General features: G+C 44.0%; 1 protein-coding gene and 1 pseudogene across 2 annotated transcripts in view; one reads left to right on the forward strand and one right to left on the reverse strand.

Moving 5' to 3' along the window:
• The window catches only part of Ubap1 (ubiquitin associated protein 1), a 75761-nt gene that overhangs the window by 13849 nt on the left and 40834 nt on the right, over positions 1 to 21078 (forward strand). For both annotated transcript variants that reach the window (XM_090330123.1, XM_090330122.1), the window contains 2 exons: positions 723 to 805; positions 12090 to 12252. The gene's annotated coding sequence lies outside the window, so the exon portion shown is untranslated. The remainder of the gene's footprint in view (positions 1 to 722; positions 806 to 12089; positions 12253 to 21078) is intronic.
• On the reverse strand, positions 3349 to 7360 carry LOC150065552 (fas apoptotic inhibitory molecule 1 pseudogene; annotated as a pseudogene).

Raw genomic sequence — 21078 nt, forward strand, 5'->3', positions numbered from 1 at the left:
GAGTGCTAACCTTGAGAAAAAAAAATGCTCAGGGACAGTGGCCAAGCCCTGGATTCAAATTCCAGGACAGGCATTTTAAAATAAAAAAGTCGACAAAGGGCCGGGAGTTTGGCCTAGTGGTTAAAGTGCTTGCCTAGCATGCATGAAGACCCGGGTTCGATTCCTCGGTACCACATACATAGAAAAAAGCCAGAAGTGGTGCTGAGGCTCAAGTGGTAGAGCTCTAGCCTTGAGAAAGTCCAAGGACAGTGCTCAGGCCCTGAGCTCAAGCCCAGGACTGGAAAAAAAAAAAAAAAGTCGACAAAGAGACAGAGACAGAAAGACCAAACAGCTAAAGGCTATCAAGAAGAGAATGAAGGGGCCGGGAGTTTGGCCTAGTGGTTAAAGTGCTTGCCTAGCATGCATGAAGACCCGGGTTTGATTCCTCAGTACCACATACATAGAAAAAAGCCAGAAGTGGTGCTGAGGCTCAAGTGGTAGAGCTCTAGCCTTGAGAAAGTCCAAGGACAGTGCTCAGGCCCTGAGCTTAAGCCCAGGACTGGCAATAAATAAATAAATAAATAAAATAAAACATATATTAAAAAAAATAAACATCACTAACTTAAAAAAAAAAGAAGAGAATGAAGGTTATTTGAAAGGATACCCGGTTTTTCATGTAAATTGCTGTTTATTCCAACCAGCTATTTCTTTCGTTAATCCACATTTCCCCTCTCCATCTCCAGATACTCAGAGAGCTCTCCTTCCTTAAGTCACATGCAGTGTGGAAACCTGGCTGATTGTGGAAGCAGAAAATCTAATAGAAAAGGTATTATTCCTTTCTTTGGCCACCCCTCCTTGACAGTAGAAGGAGAAAGCAGTGGTAGAAGGGTTGGAGAAATTGACCCTTTTGATTCATTATATAGGTGAGGAAACTAATGAGGCTTCCTTCCTTCCCTTCTTCCTTCCTTTATTTATTTATTTTTTTTGCCAGTCCTGAGGCTTGAACTAGAGCCTGGGTACTGTCCCTGGGCTTCTTTTGCTCAAGGCTAGCACACTATTACTGTGACATGAGTCACAGCACCACTTCTGGCTTGTTCTGTTTGTGTGATACTGAGGAATTGAACCCAGGGCTTCATGCATGCTAGGCAAGCACTCTACCACTAAGCCACATTCCCAGCCAAGAGGCTGGCTACCTTTCACCCCAAAATGAGAAGGCAAGGTGATTGCCTTGTAGCCTTAGTGGCGAAAACCAAGTAAAGCTCCAGACAAGCATACTACAGGCAGAGTTAATAGGATACTTTTAGATTTAGATCAGCTCAAACTCAAAAGTCAGTGATACTGGGTGACACTTCACTGAAGAAACCTGTTTCCTTCACTGAAAATTGGGGACAATAATTTGCTTACTTTGTGGTACTATTAAGACAACCAAATGCAAAGATGAGTATAAAAGACAAAGCTCGGGGCTGGGAGTTTGGCCTAGTGGTAGAGTGCTTGCTTAGCATGCACGAAGACCCGGGTTCAATTCCTTGGTACCACATACATAGAAAAAAGCCAGAAGTGGTGCTGAGGCTCAGATGGTAGAGCTCTAGCCTTGAGAAAGTCCAAGGACAGTGCTCAGGCCCTGAGTTCAAGCCTAGGATTGGCACCAAAAAAAAAAAAAAAAAGACAAAGCTCACAGTGCACAGTGGCTCACGCCTATAATCCTAGCTAGCTATTCAGGAGGCTGAGATCTGAGGATCAAGGTTCAAAGCCAGCCTGGGCATAAAAGGACCTAAGACTCTTATCTCCAATTAACCTCTAGAAAATGGGAAGTGGGGCTTGGCTCAAGGCTAGGGCAGTAGCATTGAGCTGAAGAGGTCAAGGACAGCGCCCAGGCCGAGTTCAAGCCCCATGATCTACAAAAAAAACAAAAAAAAACAAAAAAAACCCAATGCTTGCCAGGCATGCTGGTGTGTGCCTGTAGTCCGAGCTACTCAGGCGGCTGAGGCAGGAGGATTCCCTGGGTGTAGTAATTCCAGATCACTCTGGGCCACATAGTGAGATTGCTTCAAGAAAAAAAAAAAGTTTGGAGCACAGTTAATTTTTAAAACTATTACCATTTTGGTGCTTGCTCTGCATGCTTTCTTAGCCAGCATACCACCATTTGAGCCACACCCCGAGCCCAGCTTTTTGCTAGTTATTTTTTTGTTGTTAGTTTTTTTTCCCCGGTACTGGGACTTGAATTCAGGGCCTGAGCAGTGTCCTTGGGCTTTCTCAAGGCTAGAGCTCTACCCTTGGGCAACAACACCACTTCTGGCTTTTTTTTCCTATGTATGTGGTGTCGAGGAATGGAACCCGGGTCTTTGTGCATGCTAGGCAAGCACTCTACCACTAGGCAAACTCCACCTTGGACATTTTTTGCCCAAGGCTAATGCTCTGCCACTTGAGCCACAGCACCACTCTGCCTTTTTCTGTGTATGTGGTACCAAGGAATTGAAAATAGAGCTTTGTGCATGCTAGGCAAGCACTGTATCACTATCTCCCAGGCCCTTTTGTTGGTTATTTTTAGAGACAGAATCTCAAGGACTTTTCTGCCCAAGCTGGCTTTGAACCTTGAATGTCTATAGCTCAACTTCCTGAGTAGCAAGGATTACAGGCCTGAGCCACCAGCCACAGTTCACTTTTGTTTTTGTTTTAGTAATAAGTTATTGAGGCCAGGAGTGTGGCCTGTGGTTGAATGCTTATCTTGAGAAAGCTCAAGGACAATGCTTTGGCCCTGAGTTCAAGCCCCAGGACTGGCAAAAAAAAAAAAAAGAAAAGAAAAAGAAAGAAAAAAGAAACACATTATTGATATGTGTAGCCCATGCTGGCATTGATTCTTCTGCTTCTCCACTTAAGAGTGCTGGGATGTAGGCACATTAATATATGCCACACCAATCTATTTCTCCCTCTCTTGCTCCTTCCCTCCCAACCTTCCCCTCACTCTTTTTGTCTGTGTTGTCCAAACTAGCCTCATACTCTTTTTTGAACTCTGGGCCTGGGCTAGAAAATGGGAAGTAGGGCTATAACTCTAGCAGTAGGGCAGTAACCTTGAGCTGAAGAGCTCAGGGACAGGGTGTGAGTGTGCGCGTGCTTCTTCAGAGTAAAAAATATATATATATATATGTATATATATATATATATATTTTTTTTTTTTTTGTCGGTCATGGGACTTGAACTCTGGGCCTGGGCATTGTCCCTGAGCTCTTCAGCTCTAGGCTACCACCCTACCCCTTCAGCCACAGTACCACTTCCAAGTGGTTAATTGGAGATAAGAGTCTCACAGACTTTTTAGTGCCCTGGCTGGCTTTGAACCGTGATCCTCAGATCCAGCCTTCAGAGTAGTTAGGATTACAGGCGTGAGCCACCACACCTGACCAGACTAAAATTTATGAAGAGAAACCATGCAGGAGTCTCTGTGATTTCTCTGTTGTCCACCACAAGGGTGTGGATAATGCCTACTCTCTCTTTCCGTCTGTTCACTGCCTTTATTTAACAGTCTTATTTCCCAAGGCTGAAGTGTATTTCTGTCCCATCATCCATAAACTCCTGCTCTTACCATTGCACCAAACATCCTTAGTGTCTTTCTCCAGAACAACTCTGAAGTCCTGACCATCCAAGCACATCACCCACATGTTGGTGGTCTTTGATCTACTATCTACTTCTTGAGGCTCTTCCCACTAATTTCTAGAGTATATGCATAAGCAAAGCCAAAGACAGTGTCAGTGTTTATGGTGGCTTTAGTCTTTGTAGTTTGGATGTTGAATGTTTCTTTGCCCACCAACTTAAACATCTTTTTTTTTTTGTCAGTCCCGGGGTTTTAACTCTGGGCCTAGGTGCTGTCCCTGAGCTCTTCAGCTTAAAGCTACCGCCCCACCACTGGAGCTACAACCTCATTGCCTGGTTTCTAGTGATTAATTGGAGATAAGAGTCTTAGGGTCCTTAGTGCCCGGGCTGGCTTTGAACTTCAATGCTCAGATCTCAGCTAGGATTACAGACATGAGCCACCATGCCTGGCGACATCCATTCTCCCTTTTTCCTTCCTGTCAACATACAATACTCATACAATACTCATTTTCACATGGTTTTGTGTTTGAATGCAGTCTTGTAGATTCCATCACGTAAAGCCACATCCTAGACAGCTACAAGATCTGTCATTTTTTTTCCATGCTATATAGAGAGCGTTTCCTGATCAGTTTTAGCTTATAACATCTGGAGTGTCATGTCAAGCAAAGCACCAAGTGCATGCTCACAAGTTTGGCCACAGCCAGGTCATTCTGACCTGGTCTTCGCTGAAAGTTCCCTCACCCCAGGTGGAGCATTCCATCCTGGGCCTGGTTCAGCGTGCCTGACCTTGGCCCTCCAAGGGACTATGGCCTGTTTGTATGTTAGTTTGTTCATTTTATTTCCTGCTTCCTCGTTAAGACCCATATAAGCCTGATCCCCAAATGCACCCCCTAACTCAACCTCCATTCCTAAGGGAAGATTGCTGTGCCTCAATAAATAGTTGTCTCCTGTTGAGATGGAGAATCTGGCCTGTTTCTTCCTAAGCTATCTTGCTAACAGTAGACATTTGGAAAAAGCTGGATGGGAGAATGGTTACCTGTTAGGGTCCAGTTCCCCAATATTAGGGTCCGTGATCAAAGGAACGAGTCTGACACAAAATCGGAAATTATAGAGTTTTATTCCGCGCCTAGCATCGAGAATCATACTGACCGGTCAGGGCCGTCTCTAAGATGTGAGTGAGAGAGCCTAATCTTACAGGCTACTTTTATAGACTGCCAGCTATGTGGTTGGGCTGGCCATACACAGGTGGCCAATGGAATTCAACATACCTGAGTGATGACTGGGCAACCACTGACACCTTTGCTGTTTGAATGGGTCTCGGTGGGCTTCTGGCGCACTGCTCTGATGACAAAGGAAAGGGAGGGATTTTCCTGGCAGGCTAAGGGGGGTAGGGTGGGGAGGAATTCTGGTAACCCCACCTGGTTTAACTGCTCTTGTAATCTGAGCTGTTATCAGGGATTTTCATGAAGATGGGAAATGCCTATAGGGGATGGATTTTGGAGGAAGTCAAGAAAGGGGTCCCTTCATTACCCACACATACATGCATGTATGTATTTACTGTTGCAGTCCTGGAGCTTGAACTGAGGGCCTGGGCACTGTTTTTGGACACGTTTTTGCTCGAGGCTACCACTATGCCACCTGTGTCACAGCGCCACTTCTGGCTTCTTTTTTGTGGATGTGGTGACTGAGGAATCAAACACAGGTCTTCGTACATGCTAGGCAAGCACTCTACCACTAGGCTGAACTCCCAGCCCCTCCCCCCCTTTTTTTTTTGGTCATGGGACTTGAATTCTGGGCTTGGGCATTGTCCCTGAGCTCTTCAGCTCAAGGCTATCGCCTTATCCCTTGAGCCATACCTCCACTTCTGGTTTTCGGGTGGTTAATTGGAGATAAGAGTCTGACAGACTTCTAGTGCCTGGTCTGACTTTGAACCACAGTCCTCAGATCTCAGCCTCCTGAGTAGCTAGGATTACAGGTGTGATCCACCACGCCCACCTTCTTTCTTCTTTATTAAGACAAGGTTGTAAATTGCTTTGAATTTATAATCATCCTGTCTCTGCCTCCCAAAGGCTGGCATTTTAGGCCTTTACTATCACACCCAGCTCAAAGTACAGTTTTTATTGAATGCATTGCTTCCATGCCATCATAAAGTTGAAAAATCATAAGCCAAACAATCCAAAGTCAGAGAACATCTATACTAGTCCTTGACCCTGCTTCTTGACAAAGGAATCTCAGCACTTAGGAGGAAGAGGTAAGAAAATCTCAAGTTCATATTAGAATACATATTAAGACCTTTCTCAAAAAAACAACAAAAAAGAAAAACCACCCTGAATTGGACCAATCATTTATTTATATATAATGTATTTTGATGTTGAGGACTAAACTCAAGACCTTGTGCAGCATGGTAAGCATGCGAGCATGTTTCTCAACCACTGAACTAAGTTCCCAGACCCCTCTTCTCTCCTTCCTTCCTTTTCTCCCTCTTTCTCTCCCTCCCTTCCTTCCTTTCTTCTCACTACTGAGTTTGAACTCCAGTCTAGACAAGTACTCTACTACTTAAGCCACAGCCACAGCCTCAGACCTCATTTCTTTTTTTGCGACTCCTGGGACTTGTACTCAGGACCTGAGCACTGTCCTTGGGCTTTACCACTTGAGCGACAGATCCTCTTCTGGCTTTTTCTGTGTATGTGATACTGAGGAATTGTACCCAGGTCCTTGTGCATGCTAGGCAAGCACTCTACCACTATGCCATGCACTCGGCCCATTTATCTTAAAAATTTGAAGGGTATAAGAAAAAAAAATATAGGCAGGTACAGTGGCTCATGCCTGTAATCCTACTCAGGAGGCTGAGATCTGAGGATTGCAGTTCAAAGCCAGTCTGGGCAGTCTTATTTGGAATTAACCACGAGAAAAAGGAAAATGGGGCTGTAGCCTTGAGCTGAAGAGCTCAGGGACAACGCCCAGGTCCAGAGTTCAAGTCCTACGACCTACAAAAGAAAAAGAAAAGAAAAACATTACCTATTAACTATAAAAGGAGATTTTTCTGCTTTCTTTTTCTTTTCCTGTCAGCTGTGAGGCTTGAATTCTGGCCTCTCACTGACCCTGAGCTTTTTTTACTCAAAATTAGTGCTCTACCACATTGAACCACAGAACCACTTCTGGTTTTCTGTGGAAAATTGGTGATGTCTCATTAACCACTGGAGGCTCTTTAGGCTCTTTGCTGCAACCTTTAAAGCTTAGACATCTGATCCTTGACCTTTGACTTCTGACCCACAACCTTTGTGCTTTGACCCTTGGCCTCTGACCTTTGACATCCAACCCACAACCTTTTGACCCTTGACCTCAGACCTCTAATCCTTGACCCATAACCTTTGAACTTTTACCTCTGACATTTGTCCATTGACCTTTCACATCTTGCCTTTGAACTTTGATCCTTGACTGTTGACATCGGATATTTGACTTATAACATCTGACCTTGGACCTTCAAATCTTGACCCTTGACCCTCATCTTCTGACCTTTTGTCCTTGATCTTTGACCCCCCTAATCTTTGACCTCTGACCCTTGAACTTTGACAGTTCATTGTCCAGTGTCCTTTGTCCTGATAGTTAACAACATGGTTTGTATGGTGGTTGAGGGTTGGGGCAAGTTTGAGCCCTGTGGCCGGTCTTGCCATATTTGAAGCAGGGGCCTGTAGTCTCTTTAGGCCCTTGCTGGGAGTCTAGTGGACCAGGCAGGTTTATGGATTGCCTGGGCTAGCATATGAAATACCTTAAATGCTACCTCTAAAACCACCATTTCGGGATGAAGTGTCCCTTATCCAAACTTTTAAGTTCTGCCTTAATATTTGGCAAACATGGGAGAAAAAGTAACTCATTAGTAACCATTGGCCATCCTGTGTCTCGGGATCCAGATTAGACAAGCCTGTGTTAGGCATTGAAGGAAGGCAGATGGACTTTCTGAATTACTTGAGTTAATTTGTCATAATTTTGTGAATGGCTTTTTAGAGACTGGAGACAATGTGTCTACTTTCCTTCCATAGGTGCCAGGCTCTTTCTCCCTGATTAAGCAGCCAAGGCCACCTAGTCAGTTGAGGACCCAGAGAAAACAAGTAAAGGAGGTGAAATCTTTTTTTTTTTGCCAATCCTGGGCTTCAGCTCAGGTTCTGAGCACTGTCCTTGGATTTTCTGAAGGCTAGAGCTCTACCACTTGAGCCACAGCACCACTTCCAGCTTTTTTTTTTTTTTTTTTCCTATGTATGTGGTACCAAGGAATCGAACCGGGTCTTCATGCATGCTAGGCAAGCACTCTACCACTAGGCCAAACTCCCGGCCTAGGAGGTGAAATCTTATAGCTCTGTTCTCTCTTTCCCAAGAGGTGGGAACATGCTCATCTTGTGTGGTGGATGTCAAAACTCCAGGCTTGTTGACTGTGTTAGTTTTTCATCATGGTGACCAATACCTTAGGGAAGTAGTTTGAAGTTTGGAAGGATTTATTTTGGTCCATGGTTTCTGAAGTTAGAGACCGAGAAACAATGGAACCATTTACCTACAGACTGTAAGTTTTGAAATCAGGAATTGAAACCCTAGTGGATGGTACTCTCCACATTAAGGACAGATTTTCTCACCTTAATTATCTTTGGAAACAGCCTAACAGATACATCCAGAGAAGTGCTACAAATCTTCTAGGCATCTCTTAATGTAATCACATTGACAATCAAGGTTGACCATCACACTCTTAGGAGGGCAACAGAAAGGCACAGTACCTATGTGCAGCTGATCATATACAATAATATTTATAGAAATGAACTCCAGGAGGGGCCTGGAGTTTGGCCTAGTGGTAGAGTACTTGCCTAGCATGCACCAAGACCTGGGTTCAATTCCTCAGTACCACATACATAGAAAAAAGCTGAAAGTGGTGCTGTGGCTCAAGTGGTAGTGCTCTAGCCTTGAGCAAGAAGTCCAAGGACAGTGCTCAGGCCCTGAATTTAAGCCCCACAACTGGCAAAAAAAGAGAAAGAAATGAAAACAAAAGTTCCTTTTTTGTTTTGTTTTCTTTCCGTTTTGTTCTGTATGTTCATTTTTATATCTTTGGGAGTGTTAGGAGAGGCAAAGAAATGGAGGGAGAAAGGATAAACAAATGCAGCAGCTCACTAGACACTATGTTGAAAATCAACTATACAGTTTGTGGAGGGAAAAACTGGAAGAGAGTGAGAGAAGGGGTGGCATTGTCCAAAAAGAAATATACTCATTCCCTGACTTATATTACTGTACCCATCTGTACATCATCTTTATAGTAACAATAAAAAATATAAAATGAGGGGCCGGGAGTTTGGCCTAGTGGTTGAGTGCTTGCCTAGCATGCACGAAGACCCGGATTAGATTCCTCGGTACCACATACATAGAAAAAAAAAAGCCAGAAGTGGTGCTGAGGCTCAAGTGGTAGAGCTCTAGCCTTGAGAAAGTCCAAGGACAGTGCTCAGGCCCTGAGCTTAAGCCCAGGACTGGCCAAAAAAAAAATATATATATATATATATATATATATATATATATTATGATTGCCTATCACCCTAGGCTTTGAACCTCAGGACCACCTTCTTTGGAGAGTTAGGCTTTCTGTCTCAGCTTCTAGGAATCCGAGGCCTTTGGACTTGGACTGAGCCACACTACTGACATCCCACGGTCTCTAGTCTATAAATGGCCTATGGTGGAACTTCTTAACTGCCGTAAATGTGTGAACTGATTTCCTTTTCTCTTTTTTTTTCTTTCTTTCTTTTTTTTTTTTTTGTGGATCTTGGGGCTTGATCATCAGCCTGGGCGCTGTCCCTGAGCTCTTCAGCTCAAGGCTAACACCCTACTCTTGAGCCAAGCCCCACTTCCGTTTTCTGGAGGTTAATTGAAGAATCTCAGGTCCTTTTGTGCCGGGGCTGGCTTTGAACCTTGATCCTCAGATCTCAGCCTCCTGAGTAGCTAGGATTGTAGGCATGAGTCAACACCTGGCTGAACTGATTTCTTTAGTAAATCCTTCCTTCTCTCTCTCTCTCTCTCTCTCTCTCTCTCTCTCTCTCTCTCTCTCCTCTAATCTATCTTTGTAATTCTGTCTCTCTAGAGAACAATAATAAGATTATAAGCTCTATGACTTAAAACAATTCTTACATATTCTCTTTTCGTTGGTTTCAAGAATTGATATATAGGCTGAGATCTGAGGATTGCATTCAAAGCTAGCCCAGGCACTAAAGAACCTGAGACTTTTATCTCCAATTAACCACCAGAAAACTGGAAGTGGTGCTGTGACTCAAGGGGTAGGGTGATAGACTTGAGTTGAAGAGCTCAGGGCTAGCACTCAGGCCCAGAGTCCAAGCCCCACAACCAACCAAAAAAAATTGATTTATGGCCTTGTACTTGTTAGTCAGACACTCTATTACTTGAGCTATGCTCCAGCCTTATAGTCTTTTAAGATTTTAGAGTTACTTTTTTGTGTTGATGCCTTCATTCTTTTTTTTTTTTTTTTTTGCCAGTCCTGGGCTTGAGCTCAGGGCCTGAGCACTGTCCTTGCACTTTCTCAAGGTCAGAGAGCTCTACCACTTGAGCCTCAGCACCACTTCTGGCTTTTTTCTATGTATGTGGTACTGAGGAATCGAACCCTCATCTTCCTGCATGCTAGGCAAGCGCTGTGCCACTAGGTCAAACTCCCAGCCCTGATGCCTTCATTCTTTTGGAATGTGAAATTGTGTTTACTTAGTATATTTGCATCTTTACATCGTCATATGGAACTTCAGCAGTTCTTAGAGATCTGAGTCCTTCAGTGAAACTGTGAGCTTCAGGGGAAGAATTCAAGGTTTCAACCTGACTTTCAAGATTTCGGTGATTCATCTAGATTTTTCTTTTCTTTTTTTTTCCCCAGAGGAAAAAAATGATGCTATGTCAAGGATGCCAGTTGCTTTATTTACTGTCTTTGAACTGTTAAAACTAAGCCAAATTCCGCTTTCATTTTTGTCCTGGTTTCTTCAAATATATCTCCCTCTGCTCTCCTATGGTTATCCTTTTATCCACTTATGGATTCTGAATCTTCCTGTTCTGTATTCATGCATTTGTTTAGACTACTTACTTGGTGACTTGTCATTCTGTCTGTCCTTTGTGATTTTTTTTTTTTTGTGAGGGGGCAGGGTGGCAGTCCTGAGGCTTGAACTCAAGGCTATCACTCTACCCCTTGAGACACAGCTCCATTTTTGGCATTTTGGTAGTTTATTGGATAATAAGCAGCTCACTTTCCTTCCCAAACTGACTTCATACCACGACCCTCAGATTTTAGCCTCTATAGTAGCTAGGATTACAAGCAAAGGCCACCTATATGCCTGGCTCTATTCTAGTCTTGGGGCTTGAACTTAGGGCCTGGGCCCTGTCCCTGAACTTCTTTTGCTCAAGGCTAGTACTCTACCTCTTGAGCTACAGCACCACTTCCAATTTTTCTGTGTATGTGGTAGAGGAATCGAACCCAGGGCTTCATGCATGCTAGGCAGGCACTCTGTTACTAAGCCATATTCCCAGCCCTCTTTTTTCTTTGTCTTTCTTTTTTTTGACAGTCCTGGGCCTTGAACTCAGGGCACTGTTCTTGAGCTTTCTCAAGGCTAGAGGGCTAGAGCTCTACCACTTGGGCCACAGCATCACTTCTGGCTTTTTTTTTTTTTTTTTTTTTTGCCATTCCTGGGCTTGAGCTCAGGGCCTGAGCACTGTCCTTGGACTTTCTCAATGCTAGAACTCTACCACTTGAGCCTCAGCACCACTTCCGGCTTTTTCTATATATGTGGTACCAAGGAATCGAACCCGGGTCTTCGTGCATGCTAGGCAAGCACTTTAACCACTAGGCCAAACTCCTGGCCCCACTTCTGGCTTTTTTCTGTGTATGTGGCACTGAGGAATTTAACCTGGGTCTTCGTGCATGCTAGGCAAGCACTCTACCACTAGGCCAAACTCCTCGCCCCTTTTTTTCTTTCTTTTTTCTTTTGTTTTTGGCCAATCCTGGGGCTTGAACACTTCCGGCTTTTTTTGTGTATGTGGTACTAAGGAATCGAACTCAGGGCTTTGTTCATGCTAGGCAAGCACTCTACCACTAGGATAATCAACCAGCCACCCATCCCTACTTTACATTCTTAAGGATAGCTAAACTATTTGGAGGATAGGAAACAGGGAAAGTTGGATTAGGGCTGAGAAATGTAAGCTACCAGATATGTGCAGACTGCCTGAAGCGAGCAGTGCAATTTACTTAATCCTGGCTATAAATCTTCCACTGTGGGTCCAATCCCTAGATCTAATGGCATTCTCATTAACTTCTGCCTCTCTGTTAGACCCCATTAAAACACAATTCCTAAACCCCCTCTTCTCACAGCATCCACACCATAGGAAGGTCCATGCTCTTTGATGGCAATAAACAGTCCTTACCTGCAGAAGATGGATTCTGGTCTGTTTCCTTCCTTTCTCCTTCATTTTCCTAACACTGGTGGCTCATTCTTATAATTCTAATTACTCAGGAAGCTGAGATCAGAGGATTGCAGTTTGAAGCAAGGCTGAGCAGCAACGTCTGTGAGATTCCAATAAGTCACTCAGGAAAAGCCAGAAGAAGTAGTGCTGTAGCTGAAGTGACAGAATATTAGCCTTGAACAAAAGCTCAGGAACCAGGACCAGGAAAAAAAAAAGGTATGTTTTTGATCATTCGTTGCTACCATTCTGGGTTATCATACAATCACATCTTGTTGAACTATAATAACTTCTAAGCATTCTTTCTTCCTTTACTTTTATTTCTCTCTCTCTCTTTTTTTTTTTTTTTTTGCCAGTCCTGGGCTTGAGCTCAGGGCCTGAGCACTGTCCTTGGACTTTCTCAAGGCTAGAGCTCTACCACTTGAGCCTCAGCACCACTTCTGGCTTTTTTCTATGTATGTGGTACTGAGGAATTGAACCCGGGTCTTCATGCATGCTAGGCAAACACTCTACCACTAGGCCAAACTCCCGGCCCCTATTTCTCTCTTTTGGTAATGCTAGTATTTGAACTCTTGCTTTGTCCCTCTTTAATTTATATTCAGTACACTGACTGTTGTCAGACTTACAAAGTTAGATCAGGAATAGGACAAGATGGCAAATAAGAAGTATCTACAATTTTCCCTTTTTGAATGAGAAGACTCTGGTGACACAAAAGAGACAATTTTGAAGGAGAGTAAGACAACCAGAAACTATGAAAGAGATGGTGAGGAGGCAGAACATGGCGCCATCTCCTCCATTTGGGGAAGGAGACGATGGAGACTCTAGTATAGGATAAAACAGAGTTTTGCCCAGACTACTGATTCTAGCTCTGGGTAAAGGCCACACAATTAACAAGACTTAATCCTAATACTGAGATTTGTGAGGCAGGGACTAATCTGGTGTGGGAAACTAGCCTTGGTGAATGGCTTTCTGCCATTCTCCTTACCTGAGAACATGATTGTGAGTCACCATTTTGAGTGAGAGCCTATTGTCTGAATTAAGTTACTCTAGAAGTCTAGGGATAAGAAGCAATCACAGCTCAATGACTCACTGGATAGTTTGGAATTTGGATGTATAAGTTAGTCATAAGAGATGAGTGAGGAGAGGGAAGTACCCAACAGGACCTCACAGGGAAGCTTATTTGGTGAGAAGCTACACTATTAGCTTTGGTACCAGACATAAGGGCTTAAGAAGCCTAGCAGACTCTTGAGTCACATGGTGAATATTGCATTCACCCATTCAACTGTGAAAGAGTGCTGCTGCAATTTTAAATTCCCAGAAATAGGGCCTGGAGCCTGGCCTACTTGTACAGTGCCTGCCTAGCATGAACGAAGCTCTAGGTTTGATTCCTCAGTACTACATACAGAGAAAAAGCCAGAAGTGGTACTGTGGCTCAAGTGGCAGAGTGCTAGCCTTGAAGAAAAAGCCTAAGGACAGTGTTCAGGCCCTGAGTTCAAGTCCCAGGACTGGCAAAGAAAAGTTGAAAAAATCCCATGCCATTTATTAAAATGTTTTAGGCTGAGAATGTGGCATGGTGGTAAAGCGCTTACCTAGTATGCATGAAGCCCTGGGTTAGATTCCTCAGTACCACATAAACAGAAAAAAAAAAAAAAACCACCATAGAAGTAGCACTATGGCTTAAGTATAGCATAAGCCTTGAGCACAGACAAGCTGAGACGGAACCCAGACCCTGAGTTCAAGTCCTAGGACTAGGGGGAAAAAAAAGCCAAGTGTGGTAGCTATGCCTGTAATGCTAGCTACTCAGGAGGCTGAGATCTGAGGATCAAGGTTCAAAGCCATCCTAGACACAAAAGGACCTAGACTTTCATCTCCAATTAACCTCTAGAAAGCAGGAAGTGGGGTTTGGCTCAAGGGTAGTGTGGTAATCTTGAGCTAAAGAGCTCAGCGACAGCGCCCAGGCTGTGACCCTCAAAAAAAAAAAAAATCTACAGCAATGGCATCTTTAAAGGAAGGTGAGGGGACCAGGAGTTTAGCCTAGGGGTAGAGTGCTTGCCTGGCATGGGAGAAGACTGGTATTCAAATTCTTGGTACCACATGCATAGAAAAGGATGGAAGTGGTGCTGTAGATCAAGTGGTAAAGTGCTCGCCTTGAGAAAGCCAAAGGACAGTGCTCAGGCCCTGAGTTTAAGCCCAGGACTGGCGAAAGAAAGAAAGGAAAGAAGGAAGAAAGAAAGAAGTAAACTAAGTTGCCAAAGGCATACCTTGTAATAAAGGAACCTTGAGACTTCCTGTTAAGTAATGCAGCAGAGGCACCCTTAGAGGTAACTGGGTCTCTGAAGGTGTGGTGTCAAAACACAGGGAAACCACCAGTGTTTAGACATGGGACAGGTATGGGGAGACACTCCCGAGCTGAGGAAGGTGTGGTCAGAATGTGGAATAACTGATTGATCTTTTTACTAGAAGTTGGGGCTAGACAGTTTGGGAGCAGACAATGGATACAGCTTAGCCATGGACAACTATGGCTCATGTCCAGTGCCAACCTTCATCCTGAGTCACTACTAACTGCATGTTATTATTATTATTATTATTATTACTATTATTTTGCCAGTCTTGGGGCTTGAACTCTGGGCCTGAGCACTGTCCTTGAACATATTTTGCTCAAGGCTAGCACTCTGCCACTTGAGCCACAGTGCCACTTCTGGCTTTTTCTGTCTATATGGTACCAAGGAATCAAACCCAGGGCTTCATGCACACTAGGTGAGCATTCTACAATTAGGCTACGCTCCCAGCTCCTGCATGGTATTATTTTAAAGCAAAATGCTGATCCTGGGGGAGGAAAATCAAGTTATCTGTTTAAGGCCAACAGACAAGAATACACCTAGCTACACTTGACTTAATGCACAGGCCTAGCTGGGCAAGTGTCCTATGCACTAAGGGCAGAGATGGGAGATCAAAGTGTTTGGGGTTAGTGACCACACTTGCACACTTATTCCAAATAACTCTGGTCTCTTGATATTAAGGGGGGTTGGAATGCAAGGAGAGAAAATGGAGAAGCAAAACTTTATTTTACCAAGGGGTTACCAGGATCCAATATACAGCATTTAACCTTCAGCATGGATTGACCTTATTTAAATCCCAGCCAACTTAATTACCATCTACTACATATTTGAGCTTTGTGAGGTTCGTACTTTTTGATCAGGCTTCTATGGGTCTTATCGAGGAAGCAGGAAATAAAATGAACAAACTAACATAAAAACAGGCCATAGTCCCTTGGAGGGCCAAGGTCAGGCACCCTGAACCAGGTCCAGGTTTAAACATGGTGGTTACAGAATTTACCAGGAGCTTGAATTTCCACATCCCCACTCTCTCTAGGAATTGAGGCATGCCTATTTCCTGAGGACTGAGTAGAGCTCCACCTCCAAGAGATTTTAGAAATTTTGCCATGCCCAGATGGTCCCCGTAATCCCAGTTTTACCATGATGCCAAGATGGTGCCTGCTCCCAGTTCTTCACTATCCGCCATGTGGCTAATGCTAGAGAGAACTGAAGATTGAGGCAACAAGAAGCAGAATTTCCATCACAAGAACAGAAAATTTTTCCTTTGCCCTTTATTAGGCAAAAAACTAGTACCTGTCCTACCATGGTGGGACTGGGGGTAGGTGCAGTTCTGGCTGGGAATGGAAAACTATGGCCAGCCTGGCCTGTGGAAGTCCCAGGATGAAGGCTGTCAAACTGAAATGGGCAAATATGCCTATACCAGGACCTAAGCCCAATGGCCTTATGGTCCTCTTAGAGCTCAGAACCTGGCGCCAAGATTTTATTTTGTGTGATACAGTGGCCTTCCTGGTTCTGTATCTGAGCCCTAGGCTTAGGGTTCAGTCATCTCTCTGGAGAAGCAAATCGGAGCTGCTGTTGTAGATGCTGAGTGGAGCACTTGGACATGGGAGATTTATCTTTGTGGTTTTGTACATGGGCTTAGGCTTGGCACAAGGTCTCAGTAGAGTTGGGTGATAGCCAGCTCACCAAGGAATCTTTGATCCAAGTTTGCCACCAGTGTAAGCAAACCATTGCAGAAGACCAGGGAGAGGCAGGCCAGGAGAGTAAAGGAGTTTATTAGGGGGGGGGACCATATTGCCCAAGAGAGGGAGAAAGGACAGACAGGATGGTAACAATGCTGCCGGGTAGATAGGAGATAGAGAGGTGGGAAGCCAGACAGAAGGGAAGCCCAGAAGGGTAGAAGAAGCAGGGGCATCCACCTGTGCCTTGGCAGGGTGGAGTTACAAGCATCCCTGGGGGAAATACAGTGAGAATGGCTGAGGACTAGATGTGGGTGAATAAAACTGTTACTTATCATAACTGTTGGTCCTTGTATTGTAAATTGCTTAAGCAATATGTTAAAGACAGAGTTCAGGCAGTGAAAATGTTATTATTACATCCACAAATGTCTGGATCATATGAACTACTAGCTCAGAGTGACTGATTTCCCCATCCTTATTGATCCAAGACTGGGCAATATACAAGAAGAGGAGTTGGAAATGTGGAATCTGGTCACCACCAGGTGGCTTTGCCTTAGAAAAAGAGTTAATTGGGGCCAGGAGTGTGGCCTAGTGATAGAGTGCTTGCTTAACATGCGCAAAGCCCTGGGTTTGATTCCTTGATACCACATACACAGAAAAAGCTGGAAATGGTGCTGTGGCTCAAGTGGTAGATCACTACCCTTGAGAAAGCTCAAGAACAGTGCCCAGGCCCTGAGTTCAAGCCCCAGGGCTGGCAAAGAAAGAAAGAAAGAAAGAAGGAAAGAAAGAAAGAAAGAAAGAAAGAAAGAGAGAAAGGAAGAAAGAAAAAGAGAAAGGAAGGAAAAAGAAAGAAAGAAAGCGAGCTAATTGAGAGACCCCCAGACACATACTCATGAGAAAAAAAGAACCTATAAGCCAGGGGTTAAAACTGCAAGACCCTGAAGAACTGAAGGCTGTCTGAGATGATTCAAGGAAAGAAAACATTCTATGGTATTTAGCCTTCTAGTTGTACTAAGATAACTAAGATCAGGACGCCCTGAGGAAAATATGTTTATGTTACACAAATAGCACAAGGCTAACCACCATTTTGCTTCTGTATCTGCTTGCTTGCTTGCCTTAGCAACACCACTCACCAGGTGACGCCATTGCCTTCCAATTAGAACTAGCCATGGTATGGTACCACTGTGGGCAAGCCCATCAAGGGTTATGATGTCTAATGTTTATGATGAAGAACAAATGGACTTAAAGGTCACTAAATAATCACCAGTTAAATTATGACACAATGGTCTTGTATGGTGGGCTTTTGTAATTCTTGCTTCTAAAACCCTACCCCACCCTAAGCACCAGTGTTTCTCCGTATCAAGATGGTGATTCACTCTCTTGGTAGTGGGAAGCGGATGCCATGTGGCTTAATGAAGTTCCTAGCTTTTCTTAACTGAGGGTCTTGGTCTCATTTGAACTTTGGATATAATAATCCTCACTTGAATTCAATAGAAACTTTTAAAAATAGGTTGCAGTTTTACCAAATATCTTACCCATTTTAATAACCCTAACCCTGTCATTTCCCATCTGAGCTGCAGATGGCACCATAGGACTTGGGGCATCATGGGAGAACCTCACTCTGACCTGTGTGGACAATTTGCCAAAGTTTCCTCCTGAAATTCCCTTGCCTGCCTTCTCATTGAAGCATTGAAGGACATTCTACATGGGTCATTTAGCACAAAGAGGAGCACAACGATGGCACATACCTACAAGTGGAATGATGCGGTTACAACATGTTGTTTTGATGAGTTCTCCTGTAATGGCTTCCCCATTTTGTACAACTGTAATGCACACAAACCACAAACACAACTGTCTGAATTGAGAATGTTCAAATGAAACGAACATAAACCTCATTAACAAAGTACCTAGGTAGCTTTTGTGAGGGTCCTGGTCCCATCCCCAACCCTAATTGCTAGTATAATTTATGTGTCCTGAGATCTGGATATGGCAAGCCATTGTACAGATTCAGTCTCCCTCGAACGCCATGCACCCAGCAATTCCACAGGAGAGCAGGACTCCACAATCAAGTTGCCCCATGCTCTGTTGTGGGTCCTACAGTGGATTGTTGCAGCCTGCTGGTATGCCCTGAAGATTATGAGTTCAAGGTCACACAATGGTCTCTTAAAAAAAAAAAGACATGTTCAACTTATTAGACATTAAAGAAATGCAATGCAAATCAAATCCACAAGATACCACTTCAGAAACAAAACAAACATGCAAAAACTATCAAGTCTTGGTGAGCAAGCAGAGATACATGGACATTGTCAATGGGAATGCAAAGTAAAATTGCAGAAAATAGTTTGGCCCTCATGCAAAAAAAAGCTTGGTGCCAGTGGCTCACACAATTGTAATCTTAGCTATTCTTGACTATATATGCTAATTTTCATGTTCCTTCTCTTGTGACAACTCTCTCATGGCTTTCAGCTTATTCAAAGTAAAAATCATTTTTTTGCGGGGGGGGGGGGGTCGGTTGTGGAGCTTGAACTCTGGGCCTGGGCGCTGTCCCTGATCTGTTTGGCTCAAGGCCACTCCCCTACCCCGTGAGCCACAGTGCTGCTTCCTAAAAATCCGTAAAACAAAATAGTTCTGAAAAAAAAAAAATCCAGAGAAGCTGGGCACAATGGCTCATGTCCATAATCCTAGCTACTCAGGAGGCTGAGATCTGAGGATTGAGGTTCAAAGCCAGCCTGGGCAATAAGACCAAGAGACTCTTACCTTTAATTAACCCCTAGAAAAGCGGAAGTGGCACTAGGTGGTAGCTTTGAGCTGAAGAGCTCAGGGACGGTGCCGAGGCCCAGAGTCCAAGCCCCAAGACCAACAATAACACCAAAAAAATCCAGAGAGAGCTGGGAGTTTGGCCTAGTGATAGAGTGCTTGCCTAGCATGCATGAAGACCCAGGTTCGATTCCTCGGTACCACATACATAGAAAAAAATCCAGAAGTGGTACTGTGGCTCAAGTGGTATTGCTCTAGCCTTGAGAAAGCCCAAGGACAGTGCTCAGGCTTTGAGCCCAAGCCCAGGACTGGCCAAAAAAAAAAAAAAAATCCAGAGAAAATATAGGGCTAGAGAAGTAGATATGGTAGCGTACATATCCTTTACCACCAGTTGTAATTTTTTTCCTAATTCCTCTAGTAAATTTAGGATTATTTATTTTGGGTAGTACTGGAGCTTGATCTTCAGATCTCAGCTGGTTGACTATGCAAGATTTCTGACCTAAGTCTCTAGAGCTTCATTTAGGAAGTTTACCAAACACTAGATGTGTGAGGAAGATGTGCAGTTCAGTGGTAGAGCTTGTCTAGCAAGCCTGAGTTTCTGAATTTGATCTCCAGTACCTGTTACATCATGACCACGTTCTAGCTTTTTGTACAGTTAAAGATTCATGTGTCCAGCTGGGTGAGGGTGGCTCATGTCTGTAATCCTAGCTACTCAGGAGGCTGAGATTTGAGGATGGAGGTTTAAAGCCAGCCCCAGCACTAAAGTTGGTGAGACTCTTACCTCCAATTAACCACTGGAAAACCAGAAGTAGTGCTGTGGCTCCAGGGATAGGGTGGTAGCCTTGAGCTTAAGAGCTCAGGGAGAGTGCCTAGAATCAGAGTTCAAACCCCATGACCCCCAAAACAACAAGAACAACAAAAACCAGCCAGGGCACTATTAAGTCTGTGAGACTCTTATCTCCAATTAACCACCAAAAAACAAAAATCAGGAAGTGGTGCTGTGGCTCAAGTGGTAGAGTGCTAGCCTTGAACAAAGCCCTACCATCCACTTTAAAAAAATGCATTCAATTTCCCCACTGCCAGTCTTAGGGCTTGAACTCAGGGCCTGGGCGCTATCCTTGAGCTTTCTCCAGGCTAGCCCTTTTCTGTGCTAGCACTTTTATTTATCTGTGTATATGGTACTGAGCAATTGAACCTGGGTCCTTGTGCATGCTAGGCAAGCACTCTATTACTAGGCTACACTCCCAGCCCCCTGAGTATAATTTTTTTTTGGGGTGGGGGTCATGGGGCTTGAATTCAGTCTGGGCACTATCCTTGAGCTCTTCAGCTCAAGGCTACCACCCTACCATTGAGCCAAATCCCACTTTATGTTTTTTTTGGGGTTAAAGAGTCTCAAGTCCTTTTGTGCCTGGGCTGGCTTTGAACCTTGATCCTCAGATCTCAGTCTGCTGAGTAGGAGGGATTATAGGGGTGAGCCACAAGGCCTGGCTTGAGTATGAATTTTTTAAGAACAAATGTTCATTTAATTTAGTTATGAATCTTCCATGTACTTAATTCCAGCAGACATTTCAATTAACAGATAGATCTTAGAAATGGATTACCTGGTTTCAACATATTAAATGTCAAAACTATAGAGACATTTAGAAGAGTTCTTCCAACCTCTGCATTTATATGGGAGAGACCTAGAAAGGATACCACTTTTATGAGTTTGCTGACCTGGGAACAGAAGTTAGACATCCTGATTTCCGAACATGATGGCACTGTCTCTGTTTCTTGTCCCTTCACAGTTAAAAGTGTTGAGTGTCTCTGCTTTGGCTGAATTCTTAATGTTGACCAACCATCCTCTTAGGGTTTTACAGGGTTCCACCCCCTCCTTTTTTTTTTTCTTTTTTGCCTGTCATTGGTGCGCTTGAACTCTGAGCTCTTCAGCTCAAGGCGAATGCTCTACCACTTGAACTACAGCCCCCAAAGTCTCATGGACTTTAGTGCCTGGGCTCGCTTTGAACCACGATCTTCAAGTGTGAGCCATGGGCGCCCGGCTAGAGTTCCCATTTTATTTACTTATTTTTATTTATTTTTTGTGTCAGTCGTAGGACTTGAACTGGATCAGGGCGTTGTCCCTGAGCTCTTCAGCTCAAGGCTACCGCCCTATCATTTGAGCCATAGCTCCACTTTTGGTTTTCTGGTGGTTAATTGGAGATAAGAGTCTCACAGACTTTAGTGCCTGGTCTGGCTTTGAACCACAACCCTCAGATCTCAGCCTCCAGAGT

The sequence above is a fragment of the Megascapheus bottae genome, chromosome 3 (genome assembly GCF_031878675.1).
Source record: "Megascapheus bottae isolate mThoBot1 chromosome 3, mThoBot2.hap1, whole genome shotgun sequence".
Taxonomy (NCBI): Eukaryota; Metazoa; Chordata; class Mammalia; order Rodentia; family Geomyidae; genus Megascapheus; species Megascapheus bottae.